This window comes from Phodopus roborovskii, unplaced genomic scaffold (genome assembly GCF_943737965.1).
Source record: "Phodopus roborovskii unplaced genomic scaffold, PHOROB, whole genome shotgun sequence".
NCBI lineage: Eukaryota > Metazoa > Chordata > Mammalia > Rodentia > Cricetidae > Phodopus > Phodopus roborovskii.
Genome location: NW_026126517.1, coordinates 47,102,238 through 47,117,160, shown reverse-complemented (window position 1 = coordinate 47,117,160; position 14,923 = coordinate 47,102,238). Strand labels below are relative to the sequence as shown.

General features: G+C 45.0%; 1 non-coding gene across 1 annotated transcript; it reads right to left on the bottom strand.

The window, feature by feature from the left end:
- Window positions 1–11,837: 11,837 nt before the first annotated feature.
- Window positions 11,838–11,944, bottom strand: LOC127232033 (U6 spliceosomal RNA). Its single transcript, XR_007835334.1, has one exon. It is a non-coding gene; the product is annotated as a U6 spliceosomal RNA (small nuclear RNA).
- Window positions 11,945–14,923: the final 2,979 nt, after the last annotated feature.

The window sequence follows — 14,923 nt, the reverse complement described above, 5'->3', positions numbered from 1 at the left end:
GAATGTGGTGCAAAGGCATACATTACAAGCAAAACACCACACACATGAATACAAATAAATCCTTAAAAGGCAGCCCACTTGCGCATAGGCTCCAGACATCCCTGTTCCTGAAGGCTCTTCGGGAATCTCATCCAGGTTGTGGCAGGACAAGAATACTGCTTCCAGCTGGGGAGGCGACAGCTGAGATGTGAACATGGGTGTCTGCTCAGTGACCAAATTTGAAATCCTTTAGAACCTGAGATGTATCTTTGACCCTGCTGCCTGTGCCAGGTTCCAAGAGAAGTGGAGAACGCCATCTTAAATAGCAGATGCCAGGTTCTAATGTTTACTTTCCTAACTTATGTTCCCCAAGCTCCCATTTCTGCATCCATTAAATAAAGACAAATAACGCCTACTTCACGTGGTGTTTTGCTCAGGAAATGTTGGTTGAGTGAGTGAATCACTGAGCTAATTAATTTGCTGGGTAGATGAGTCAGAGTTCTTGGTTGCTAGTACTAGAAACTTGAGATAATGAAGGGGCGGGAAGAGAAAGCGCAGGCCAAGCAGCAGGAACTCAGTGTGGACCTGGAGGCTTGAGAGCAGGTCCGGGCATGTGGCTGCAGCCTGGGCACACACCAAGGTCTTACACAGGAAGAGAGGATTAGAACACAGTGGCTCTGCACTGCCAGACACATCTGATCTCCAGGGCTCTGGATGGCTCTGCAACTCCTCTGCTGAAGAAAGGAGACATAAACCCTGTTCTGCACGGTGGGTCTCCTGGTTTGAAGTTTGGGCACACACCAAAGTGAAGAAACTGCTGTGGCTTTGAACTGACTGTTTTTCTTCCAGAACCCCAAGGAACCTGTTTGAAGCTTGGCAACAGTTTCTGCCAAGAACTTGAGCACAAATATACACCAGAACTGGGTATGTTTCTCTAAAAGGTGAATAAGTGGATGGATGGATGATGGATGGATGGATGGATGGATGTAAATACCGCAACAGGAAAAGAACAGAGAAAGGAGAAAAGAGAGAGGATGGGGAAGAAGTGAGAGGAGAGTGGCAGGATGGAGATGAAGGGGAGAAAGGAGGGAAGAAGGAAGAAAAGGAAAGGTAAAAGAGGGGGAAGGAAAGAGAGGGAGGGAGAGGAGAAGGTGGAGAAGACTATAACTCGGGTAGTGGACTTAGGATAACAAAGAATCCAACCTCACGCTGTCTGGCACCCGAGTCTGGTGGAAAGTGTGATAGATTAGGTAATTTCAATTTTCCCATTCATGCCAGAATCTTATCTACAGAGACAACATGTTTCTTGGCAATGTTCTCACAGGGGAAGCTTCAGCTAGCAAGGTGCTGCATGAGCCTGCAGTATCAGCAGAGATGGTTTCTTAGCCCCAGAAAAGAGAATTCTTGCCCCAAATACTTGCGCGGACAGTATCTTCTGTATTTCAGGGTGAGATTCCTATAGGATTCTGGGAGTTGGAATCAGGTGCTTCCAAGACTCCCCTGCTGTTTGGCACAGGTACACCAGGAAAATGTGGGCATGCCCTGGAAGATGCTTGCAGCTGGCCCCCCTCCAAAGCCAGCTGTGTGGAGGCCAGGTTAGGCCTCCGAGAATGGAGGCTGGAGGCCCCTGCCACATCCCTGCAGTGCTACAAGTTTCAAAGGCAGGTGCACTGAGGGGTTGCACTCCATGCAGGAGGGTGAGTTGGCATTTTGCTCTGGAAGGTTCAAATCCAGCGTGGGCTTTTGGCAGACAGCAGCCTGGAGTCTCAGCAGCAGAAGTATGTGCAGAGGAAAGGGACTCTTTTCTTTTTCTGACAAAAACTGAGAAGCCAGTCCAGCTCCAGCACAGTGATGGAGCCTCTGTTCTCCAGCTGCACGGGGCCTCCTGAAAAGCAGCTTTGCTGGACAGAACAGAGGGAAACAGCATGCAAGGAGCAAAAGAAGCGAATTCTAACCTTAAACAGAAGCAAGTGAACAGAGGTAGTTAGAGCGTTGACTTTGAAAGCCCTCAACTTCCTTCTACTTCCTTCTAAAAGATTTCAAAGTGTGTGTGTGTTTAAGTGTGTGTGTTTCTCATCCAGTAAGAAATTCTACTGAAGACCAAAAATAAAATCAGTTTGGAAGGTGAAGTGTGGCATCAGAGTGAGAATTCCAGAAAATATACATTCTCCATTCTGTTCCAAACAAATCAGCCTAGTTGTTGGCTTCCATGTCAAGAGGCCTGGCCCAGTACAGTTGAAAAAATGGGTGTGCCAGGAATTAATGATGCCTCAGATACACAGCATATCCACAGGCATACTCAGCACATCTGTTTATCCCAGAATAGAGTAGAGTAGAATAGCAATGATTTTTACAGACCTAGCTCAGGAAGTTGAGACTAGGGAAAGTAAAATTATATACTCATGCACTCACACATGCACACACACATGCAGGCATACCAAAAAGTAGCAAATTGCTCAAATAGACTGGAGTTTTACCCCTACCAAGCATGCTAACTGTCAAGCAACCCCAGGAATGTCAAGTGCTTCATGTGCTTAAGAAGTAAGAAAATAAGAAAAAAAAATAAAAATATAAGAAAGCAGGACTTGGTGATGCACTCATGCAATTTCCAACATTCAGGAAGCTGAGGCAGGAGGCTGGGATACATAGGGTACATACATACATACATACATACATACATGCAAACATATATATTTACAATAAAAATAAATCTTCAAAAAATATCCCATGAGGTGACTAATCATCACGTGCCTACTAAGGGAAACTCAATATTATAAAGGACAAAATGGACCATGTCTAATTAAGAGATCTTTTACATGTTTTATTTGATTATTGCAATATAATAAAATCTATACATGCATAGTTTTACAAACTGTTCTTTCTTGGTGTCTGCTTATAATATCCTCTTTAAGAGATTAAAATATTCAATGACTTTTTGAGACTCATTTTCTAAGTTTGAAGTTTCCCATGAAATATATAAATATAATATGAAATAAAATATAAAATATAGTTTTTGCACCAGACTGGTCATATATTCCTAGCAAGGGAAATAGAATTTTATGAGGTAAATTTTTATCTTTATAATTTTGTTGGTAAAATTCAATACCATTTCATGCCCATGCATATTATGAGCCCACATGGTTATTCTCTCCTGAATCAAAGTCACAAACTCTACAAACCCAAGCAAAGGGCATACAGGGTGGGAGGAGCCTATACTGCCACCAGGTGGAGACTGAGTCCTGTGGGCCATGATGAATCTGGATTCAAACACCACATTTTTTAAATTCTTATTTCTTGTGTCATGGGAGCATTTAGTGACATAGCACGAAGCAAGTGAGTTTTACACACAAACATTTAAAAGGTATTTTTGCAAGGGTTTTTACAAATGAGCAGTGTTGGAGACGGTTTCCCTTTGATCTCCCAATGCTCCCTTTTCCACAAATACCATTAGCAAAAAAAAAAAAAAAAAAAAAAAAACCAAAAAACAAAAAAAGCAAAAAACCAAACCAAAACAAAACACTGGCTGTAGGCGACTTAAGTGTGAAACCCTCAAAATCTCCCAGTTGTGTCTGTCAAAAAGTTCCAAAACCCAGTTTCAGGCTAGGACCCTCACCAGCTCTTTCTGAGAAAGAACGGTGAGAGTTAAGGATGGGTTTCCATTGGCAGAGTGCTTGCCCAAGGCTATGGGGTCCACCCCAGCTCCCAATAGAACCATAAAGATCAGAAATTCAATGTCATTTTTGGGGGGTCAGCCGGGGCTACATGAGGCCATGTCTTGAAGTCAAATAAAATCAAAAGCAACAAAAGGAATTTGAAGGGTAGCAGTAGGAAGGTTAGAGGGAGGACACCATCTATCCCAGGATGCCCAATGCTGTTCCGTGGTGGCATGGGCATAGACTGGTGCGGTGACGATGAGGAGCAGGTTGCTCATCACATCAGGAAACAGACGGGACCATGTGGGAGTCTGGTTCATCCTGTCAACCCCTTGAGAAGCTGAACCTGATGTCTGGGTCTTCTCCACCTCCCAAGTGAGGCACCCCAGAGACAAGGAGATGAGAGAGAACCAGCCTAACCCAGGTGACAAAGGTTTGACCTGTGAGCCAAGACAGAGCTGAAGCTTCTGGAACAACCCATTAGCCTAGCTGAAGAAATAACTCACCTCTCACATCTCCTCAGGAAGGCACAGAGTTTGCGACTTCAAATTAGGAGCAGAATAACCATACAGACTCACAACCCAGACAGAAATAAGATAACTTTAAAAAGGGTAACTCCTGGGGGAAGATGAGAATGTTAACACAGTTTTTGGAATTGCTTCTCTGAGCAGTCTGTAGTCATTATATCCATTTCCTGTATCCTTTCCCATTGTCAGGCTCAGTCGTAATTAAGCTTTTCTTCAGGACAAGTATTCCTTCTCAAGTCCCCGTTGTCAGGCACAACGGTACTCACAAATCCTGCAGTGTGCACCTGCCACCTGCTTATGGTGGAGAGAACAGGAGGACTTGTGATGTCCTCAAAAGCCAAGATCAGATTTGAGTCACCTCCAGACTCTCCAGGAGCACAACAGATGCTGGCCAAGGAGGCTTGCGTCACGGCCTGGCGGGGCTGTCTTGTGTGCTTCAAGGAGACTAGGTCAAGTGGAGGGACAGCACGGAAGCCAGGAGAGGGTGCAGACGACAGCGAAGGCAGCAGGGTGGCATGGACTAGGGCAGCACCTGTATTTACTGCAGTGGAGGCTGGGGACTCAGGACAGCTGGGACCTCTGGTTGACATGGAATGAGTAGGCCCTGACTTACCACTGTACTCTGCAAAGAGACATGTCAAGTGAATTGCTCTGAGTCTCTTTAAGACCAGGCATCTTAGGAAGTCCAGGCCATTCTGTGTTACTGACAGACTCTCTGGCTCTGACCTATCTTGGCGTAAAGCAAAGGCCACCTGGATAGAGTGGCTCAAAGGCCTGGCATTCTGAGCACAGGAGAATTTGGGATTAAGTCTGTACCGAAGGAAGAGCAGGAATCTACAGCCTTAAAGCCATTCTCCAGCACCCAGCTGGTGCCTTTGGGCATGGAGACTAGAACAGTTCTCTGTTGAGAAAGAGGAGTGGAAGCTTTGTTCAGGGGGGCCTCGGGCACAGGAGGGTGCAGAAGTGAGCCAGTGGGCTGAAAGGCAAATGTTTCCTGGCGAGCCGGTACCTGGAGAACACAATCTGTGCAAACGGGAACGAGGAGAAAGAGAGGCAGAGAAGGATGAGAGAGCCGTATGAGCGCATGTTCACAGCCTGGTCATGGATCTGTAGAGAGCAGGTGATGGTAGGAAGGAATGGAGAGTCTTTATCTCCTGACCTCCTGTTTCCATTTGTTCAAGGAATGCTATGGGATTATACTCCCCTTGAGCTTCGTAGCTGTTCTGTCTGCCTCGTAGGAAACCAGGTCACCTCACAACAGTGTTGAAGCAAGTGGGAATGGACAGGACATTTCTATCTTCTTGGGTGACTGTTCAGTGTCTCTGGCTCTACTTGGGAGTCGGCAGTCATGTGTGGGTGTTGGGTCGACCCACAGTGTCTTATGCCTCTGTGGGAACTGGGAAGCTCTGGAGGTGAAGGGCATGAGGTCATGAGACAGACCAGAGGGAAACAGCTGGTGACTGACAGAAGGATCAGAGCACAGTGCACCTGGCTAGTGAGATGGTGGGAGCTCAGGGCTCGGTGGGAACTAAGCAAGAAGGAACGCTTCCTGTTCCTGTCAGCCTCTGAGAAGGTGGCTGATGCCCAGCGGTCTTCAGTCAGAAGTGGGTACCAGGGCAGTTAGGATGGACAAACAGAAATGGAGTGCCGCCTTCTAAATCCACAGAGCTGGGAGTTGAGATGACTGTCAATTCAGCAAGAACTTGTCCTGAGTTGCCCCCTTAAGTCAGACACACTTCCAAACTCTATATTTAGAGTATTTATTTTAACACTCATAGAAATGTCATGAAGTTCCTCGTGAATTTACAAAGATATATAAGCACAGAGGAGATTAGGGTCTCAACGAGTGTCAGTGCTGGTAAAGAAAAGAATCAGGGTTGGGATATGCTCATCTGGCCTTAATATCGCCACACTTGGCTATGGAAAGTCTGATCCGACTTTAAGATGTAAAGATTCTGTAAAAGCTTTCAGGGTGAAGGGGAATCAAAAGCAAGACTAAGAAAGAAGTGTGTGCGAGTGTGAAGCTTGGCAAGGGGCATCCTTATACACTGAGCCATCTAGTTGTCCCTTGCTTTAGTCTTAAAAATGTTTTAAGTATTTTCATACATGTACATGTTGTATATTAAGCATAGTTCCCTTCATAGCTGCCCACTCTCTCTTGTTTCCACCCTCCTCCCTCCCATTAGTCCTCTTCATCCCACTAGCGTGACTAGACAGTGTTACTTATATTTTCATGTCATATATTCATATGTGATTCTATGAATCAATATAAAAATCCAGGACCCACAAATGAAAGGGAACATGGTATTTGTCATGTTTATGATATATTTGATGTGTGTGTGTGTTGTTGTTGTTGTTTTCCTTACCCAGCCTTATGCTGTTGGACACCTATGATATTAGTCTTCTAAAAGCAATGCTAAAGGCCAGGAGAGAGTGAAATAATGCCTTGAAATTTTAAGAAAAATCCCCAAATTTGATTTTTACATCTTATCAAATTGTGAATCTAGGATAAAGATAGACTAAATATATTTGCAATTATGTTCTGGCCCTGAAAGCTAGCCTTCTTTTTCCTCAGAAAGGGACTACAGGGTATCCATCAGTGAGACAAAGTCATAAACTAAAAAGGAAGAATTGAATGAATAAAGAGAACTGTGGAAAGAAAAAACCCAGTTCAATAACTGTGTGACAGGGCTGCAGAGCACAAGCCCACAATGATGCAGGAAGAAATGGAGTTTCCTTAAGGAGTATTCAGGGAGAAGTGGGCCCAACAGAAAGGGTGATATGGCAAGAAAGGAGTATAATGAACCATCTAGAAAGATCTAGAAAGAGGTTGCAACCAGACAGTTATAAACAAGGAATGACAAAAGTCTGAGCAATAAGGGACAAGCAGTCACATTAGAGTAGATCCCAAGTAGATAACAGCTATCTTGTTATTGTGATATACTTATTAGTGGTATAGTCTAAAGTATGGGAGAGGATGAGATGGCTCAGTGGGTAAAAGTCCTTGCCACCAAACCTGGAAACCCGACTTCAATCCTAGGGTTTCCTCCTAGGAAGGAGAGAACTGATGCCTACAACTTTTCCTGATCTCCACACAGGCACTGGGGCAAGCACACATGTGTGCACACACAGAGAATATAAATGTAATACAACAAAAGTATGGTAAGATTTCCAAAGACAGGATAAGGAAGAAGAGGTAGAGATATTAATTCTCCATTTCTAATAACGTCTGTGCATTTAAAATTGTGATATGTGCATATTCCTCACTCATGTAAAGGTCAGTGCGAGGAAGAACAAAGGCAGGTTCAGCCTGCTGCCCTCTGGGCTGGGTTGGCAGCTGGTATGGGGGCTGCTCCAAGGGACAATTCCTACCACTATGAGCGTCTTAGCTTTTCATTTCCTCACGGTAATCGTATAACTTTGCAAAAAATATAAACTGTGAGCAAGATTGTGAGAGGAATTTGTGATGTTAATGGCAGAGCTCCACAGATCCCCAGGTTCCACGAATTCCCCTGAGTCTCCAGCCTTTGGTCCCACATCTGAGCCATCTACCTCTGCTCCCTGTTTGTCATTATCTGACAGGGACTTCCATGCAATGTCACAATGACCCTAATGTCTCAAATGCTCTCTTTCCCTCTGTAATTCAAGTGGGCCAAGACATATGGCTTTACACCAATAATTAAAGGAAATAGAATATGTCACAGCCACTAGTGTACCTCTGTGACTAGTCAAACTGCCTCACTATTCATAGTTTTCCTATTTGCAAAGCCAGACACTGAACTAGATGACCTTTAATCTCCTTCCATTTCTGACCTTCTGTTGTTCGTACTTTGATCCTAAGGCTGAGTTGACAGAGGCAAATAATAATAATCATACAGGAAGTGATGTCATTTTCTCAATGGTTATAGAAAATAATTTACTGAAGGTTTGTATTGGACTCCATTCACTGAATGAAGACATTTGAAACCCAATGCCCGAAACTCAAAGAATTGATGTTTCAGAGATGAATTGAGGTGACTAAAAGTTAAAGGGGAAGCTGAGGACTCCGAAGTCATTGAATTAGTCAGTCTTGATCAAATATGCTTTGTGAATGAGAGACTGAAGTCTAGGTAATGTTGGAGGTGATGTCTTAACTCAAAGATTGGAGTTTAATTTCATTCTCCTACATTCTAGGAGAGACACAAAGTAGGTACAAGCAAATAGAGGCAAAAGCTTCCATTAAGAAAGATGGGTCCTGGGCCTGAAAGATGGCTCTGTGGGTAAAGGGACCAGCACCCACATGTTGGAAAGAGCTCCACATGCATGTTGTGACTTATGAACCCACACACAATAGATAAATAATAAATTTGACTTTTTTAATAAAACAAGATCAGCCCAGTGATACAAGAGTGCAATGACAACCTGACTTTCCTGGTGAGGGGAAAAGATGATTGCAGTCAGTAACAAAAGAAGCTGAGTCATGAGGTCACCTCATCTTCCTAGACCAGAGGCTCAGTTGTTGGCCAAAGAGGTACCAACCGTCTCCTAATGACTGGGATGCTCTCCACATCTGATGTGTAGGTGGGTGGAAATCAAAGACATCCTCCACAAGGCCTTAAATGGTGTTGAGTTCTCAAATTCTACCAGTCCTGTTTGGTTCTGTGCTAGGTCTCTGGGCTGTCCATCCTCTCTGTCCTGGCCCTCCAGGCAGTGCCAGTGGTGGGCTCTCTCTCATGGCACCAGTCTCAAGCTGGATCAGACATTGGTTGGCCATTCCCACAATTTCTGTGCCATCTTTGTCCCAGCACATCTTGTAGGCAGCACAAATTACAGGTGGAAGAATATGTGACTGGATTGGTGTCTCTGTCCCTCCACTGGAAGTCTTGCCTGCCTGGTGAAAGGAGATGGCCAGTTCAGGCTCCATATCTCCCATTGCTAGAAGTCTTAGCTAGGGTCACCTTTAAAGATTGCTGGAAATTTCCATTGCACTTGATTTCTAGCTTGTCCCCAAGATGCCCCCAATTCCAGTTGTCTCTCAAAGTACTCTCTCCCTCATTCACCCTCCGCACCTCTTCCCTCCTATTCGCATCCCACCCCCACTCCTCCAACCATGGTGTCTGTTCTATTTTTATCTTTAAAAATATGGCTGATTCTCATCTCTTCACTGTAGTAGATTGGTCCTTGTTTTAATACAAAATTTTGGTCCTAAAACATTTAGTAACTGGTACACTCTCCAGGGACGTCTCATGGACGTCCAGCTCACGGGCAGGTCTGGTCACACAGGCATACTTGTTCCCTGCGTGAGAAGCAAGGCAGGTGGGAAGAACACTCCCACCAATAGGGAGGTTGTGCCCTGTGTGTCCATAGTGTTGGGAAGTGGGACGCTCAGCACATGTCAGATGAGATCATGGTTGCAGGCAGGAACAGATGAACAAAGATGTTGATGACTACAGAATTGTGGTGTCTGAGAGGTTAGCTATATCCATCATGGCCACGGGCCATTCCCACTCGTAACCAATGGTACATGCCAAAAGTGTGCACTCAGAACAGACAAAGCAGGTAGCCAGAGAGGATTCAGTGTAGTAAACTATCAGATGTGGTGTCGACCATCCCTTCTCTCTGAACTGGGAGAATGACTCATGTTGCTGACAGTGATGAATAGGTAAGGGGATGGTAAGGAGGACAAAGGAAGACAGGCAGGAGACACAGACAGGCTAAGAGAAAGGGACCTCACACCACCCAGGAATCAAGGAATACAGAGAAAGAGCCACACTAAGTGCAGTATGTAGGAACCAGTCTCACTGTGATCACTGTGTAGCTCTGGCTAGCCTGAAACTTGATACATGTAGACCAGGATAGTGTCCAGCTCACAGAGATCTGCCTGCCTCTGCCTCCTAAGTGCTGGAACTAAAGGCGTGTACCACTCCTCAGCAATCTTCCTCATCTGTAACACTCAGATGACCCATGGTAGTCCAGGTCTCCTACAGAGTCTTCTCAGGGAGATCACACATGGATGAGGGGCCAGCTTAACCAGTGTCTCATGCTTGGCAGAAAAACAGTCACTGTCAGCTCTCCATCCATTTGTCCAGCATAACCCAATGAATACATTTTATTTTTAATTTTTAAATTTTTTACTAATTTTTAAAAATATATTTTACATATCAACCAGTTTCCCTTCTCTCCCCCTCCCATTCCTCCCCCAGCTCCTTTATATACACCCCTTCACCCCCTCCTCCTCCATCTCCATTCAGATGGGGTAAGGCCCCATCTGATTCAACAAAGCATGGCATGCCAAGTTGAGGCAGAGCCAAGATCTTCCCGCTCCACATCAAGGCTAAGTAAGGCATCCCACCATAGAGAATAGGTTCCAAAATGCCAGCTCATGTGTCAGGGAGAGATCCTGGCCCCACTGCTAGAAGCCTCACAAACAGATCAAAACACACAACTGTCACACACATGCAGAGGACCTAGGTCAGTCCTATGCAGGTTCCCTAGCTATCTGACTAGAGTCCATGAGCTCCTACAAGCTCTGATCAGCTGTTTCTGTGGGTTTTCCCATTACTATTGTGACCCCCCTTCCTTATATAATTCCTTCTCCCTCTCTTCAACAAAACTCCCAGAGCTCAGCCCAGTGCTTGACTGTGGATCTCTGCATCTGCTTCCATCAGTTACTGGATGAAGGTTCTATGATGACAATTAGGGTAGTCGCCAATCTGACTATGGATAAAGGCCAATTCAGGCACTGTCTTCACTTTTGATAGGATTCTTAGCTGAGGTTATCCTTGTGGATTCCTGGGAGTTTCCCTGGTACCAGGTTTCCCCCTAGCCCCATCATGCCCCCCTCCATAATGATTATCTCTTTCATTGTTCTCCCTCTCCATCCTTCTTCTGACTTGACTATCCTGATCCCCAATCCTTCATGTTCCTATATCCCATCCTCTCCTCTCTCCCTCTCCATCCCCCAGTTTACCCAGGAGATCCTATCTATTTTCCCTTCTTAGGATTCTCCCTGTTACCTAGCTTCTCTGGAACTGTGAATTGTAGCTTAGTTATCCTTTGCTTACATCTAAAATCCACTTATGAGTGGATATGAGTACATATCATGTTTGTCTTTCTGGGTCTGGGCTACCTCACTCAGGATGATTTTTTTCTAGTTCCACCAATTTGCCTGAAAATGTCATGACATTAATATTTTTACTGCTGAATAATACTCCATTGTGTAAATGTGCCATATTTGTTTTATTCATTCTTCTGTTGAGGGGCATCTAGGTTGCTTCCATGTTCTAGCTATTACAGATATTTTCTGAGGAACCACCACACTGATTTCCAAAGTGGCTGTACAAGTTTGCACTCCCACCAGCAGTGGAGAAGTGTTCCCCTTTCTCCATATCCTCTCCAGCATAAGCTGTCATCGGTGGTTTTGATCTTAGCCATTCTGACAGGTGTAAGATGAAATCTCAGAGTGGTTTTGGTTTGCCTTTCCTTGATGAGTAAAGATGTTGGGCAATTCCTTAAATATCTCTCAGCTATTTGAAATTCTTCTGTTGAGAATCCTCTGTTTAGATCTGTACTCCATTTTTAAAACTGGATTATTTGGTATTTTGGTGTCTAGTTTCTTGAGTTCTGTATGTATTTTGGAGATCAGCCCTCTGTCAGATGTGGGGTTGGTGAAGATTTTTTCCAATTCCGTAGGCTGCTGAAAAATATGGAATGCTTCACAAATTTGCATGTCATCCTTGCATAGGGGCCATGCTAATCTTTTCTGTGTTGTCCCAAGTTTAGTATATGTGCTGCCGAAGTGAGCACACGAATACACTTTAATAGTGAGTCAATTTAGATTGGTGGTTCCTCTTTGGGGGAACCTTAGAGCTCCATGTAGCCTAGAACATGTTTGTCCAGGTCTCTCCTGCAGAAACCTTCCCTGAAGCCTCAAGTCAGATCCAGCCTGATGGAAGTATTGTGTTTCCAAGCTTAGGACTAGAATTAATTAACACAGCACATGGTCATCTGCCAATTGGTAGTTCAGTCTGATTTGGTAGTTGGAGAATACTTCAGTAAATTAATTTGTTATTACTTAGTAAACACTGGTCATTTGGCAGACAAATTGTTTAAAACAGGGGCCAAGGAGTAAACTCATCATAAGGCTTTTGCTGGCAAACTAATTGAAAGCCACAGAACCAGGGCATCTGACTTCCTTCCAGATCCAGCATCTGGAATGTTTTTTTTTTTCCAGAAACATGGGTGAGGGATATCGTGAGTTGCTGGATTGGCAGCTGGAATGACAGCTTGGAGCTGGCAAGACTTGGAGTGTTTCAGGGGGGAAATGTCCAATATTCTTTCCTGACACCTCAGCTCCTAAGACCTAGTTTATGATGGGTTGTCTTTTATTTGGTGATTTTCCGGGGTAAGAACCTTGGCCCTAGTCATAATTAGTACAAGAGGAGCAGAGGCTCACGGGACTTGCTTTGCCTCTAATATCAACTGCAACCATGAACTCTGAGGCTCATCAATAGTGTTCATTGCTACTCAGAGGAAAGTGGCCCCTGGAACTTTTGTGCTTGCGGCATTCTGTGCCCTCATTGGCAGCACACATGGATACACTGTGTACTAGTACTCTTCCTGATCAAAGCAGGCCTAGAGGCCAACAATCCATAGCCAGTGGGCTTCGCTACAAAACCCATCTTCCTGGAAAAACTGGTTTGGTGCCTAGAGAGGGAAAGGTAAGGTACTTTGCTATAGGAGGCATGGCTGACAGAGGCAGTTCACTGAGGGCAGGTCCATGAAGGTTAGGGGATAGCTTGCTTCTGGTCCATGGTCTAACCTGTGCTCTTAGGACAGATCAAAGTTACATGACTTATGCACAAAGCCCTTCTCTCCATGAAGAATGGTTTTGTAAGGAAGCCTGTTTCTGTTCTAAGCAATTTCTCTGATTCCTAATCTATATGAAGAACAAGCCTTGTGCAAGTCTTAGCTTTGTAGACAGACCCATGATGCCACACCCTCTCCACCATGATGCGCTGTTCTTTCTGAATGTGAGCTGATGAAATCTCTGGTCCCTTGCATTGCTTCTGTCAGGCGTTTGGTCAGAGAAAGGAGAAAGAACTCAAGCAGCTTACAAATCCAGTTCTGATCTTTGTGTCCCTGGGCTAAAATGCATGTGGTTTTTGAGGGGGACAGACCGATGTCTGAGGCCATGGCTGGGTGAGGAAGGAAAGGGATGCCTTTAGGAGACAGAAAATCCAGAGCAGAGGCAGGCTGTGATCCCTTCACTGTGTATACCTCACACCCATCTCTCCACAGCATGACAATCAGCCAGGCAAGGCCGATTAATTCCACAGGTGCAGTCTTCACATGTCACCAGTTATTGACTATTATTGCCCCCCTTCTCCCAGCCATCTGCCCTGGTATGTCAGATCAAAGTAAATCAACAAACACAAAGTGGCAGGCAGCTGCTACCTCAGAGTTAATTTTTGTTGCTGCTGTTGTTTTGAGACAGGTTCTCCTGTAAGCCAGCTTGGCCTTGAACTTGCTATATAGCTAAGGATGATCCTGAATTTCTGATCCTCCTGCCTCCTCAAGTGTTGAGACTGAAACCACACTCAGCTCATGTAGTGCCGGCAGGTCGAATCCAGGGCCTCACACGTGATACACAGCCCTTTACCAATGGGGCTATAGCCATCTCTAGACTAAATCTGAGCCATGTCTTTCTTCTTCCTTAGGCAATCAGGTGCCATTGTACACACACACACACACACACACACACACACAGGTATATAGGCACTCATGCACACACACATACATAGGCACACACGTGCACACACACATGCATGCACACACATACATAGGCACTCATGCACACACACATATGCACACACACACAGGCATGTATGCACATATACAGTCAGAAACATACACACACAGAGGCAAACACACATACACAAGTACACACATATACACAGGCACACATATACACATGCACTTACACAGGCACACACATACGTAGGCACTCATGTGCACACACAGTCAGGAACGTGCACACACACAGGCAGGCACACACATGCACAAGGCACACACACATACATAGGCACTCATGCACACAGTCAGAAACGTGCACACACACAGAGGCACACATATATACATAGGCATACATGCGCATGCACGCACGCGCGCGCACACACACACACACACAGGTGTGCACGGGCACACTTTATAGGTTGTGACGGTTATATTGTCAACTTGAGCTGAGTGCCAGCATTCCTCTCCCTGTGCTTCCTGATGTCACAATGTGACCAGCTTGCTCCTGCTGCTGGGTATTTCCCAGCATGTTGGACTATATCCCCTCAAACCACAGGCCAGGACAATCCTGTCTTCCCTTAAATAGCTTCTTATCAGGCATTTGGTCACAGAAATGAGCAAAATAACTAACATGTAGTTTGATGCTATGGCGACTGTGGGGGAGGCATTGTATCTGGGTGGGGCCCAGAGATGCAGCAGATTCTAGGAAACAATAAAGACAATAGGGCGTTTACTAAGCCTAGTCCATTTGCCAGCAATGTAAATGTCATGATAAGGCTCAATTCTCACCATGGTGCTGAAAAATAAGAGCCACTATTTCCACTATTAAGATGAGAAGTAGGGGGGTGGAAAGATGACTCAGTGATTAGGAGTTTTCATTGTCCTTGCAGAAGACCAGGGTTCCGTTCACAGCACCCACATGGTGTCTCAAAAACATCTGCAACTCCAGTTGCAGGGGATCTGAGGTCCTCTTGTGGCCTCCAGGCACAC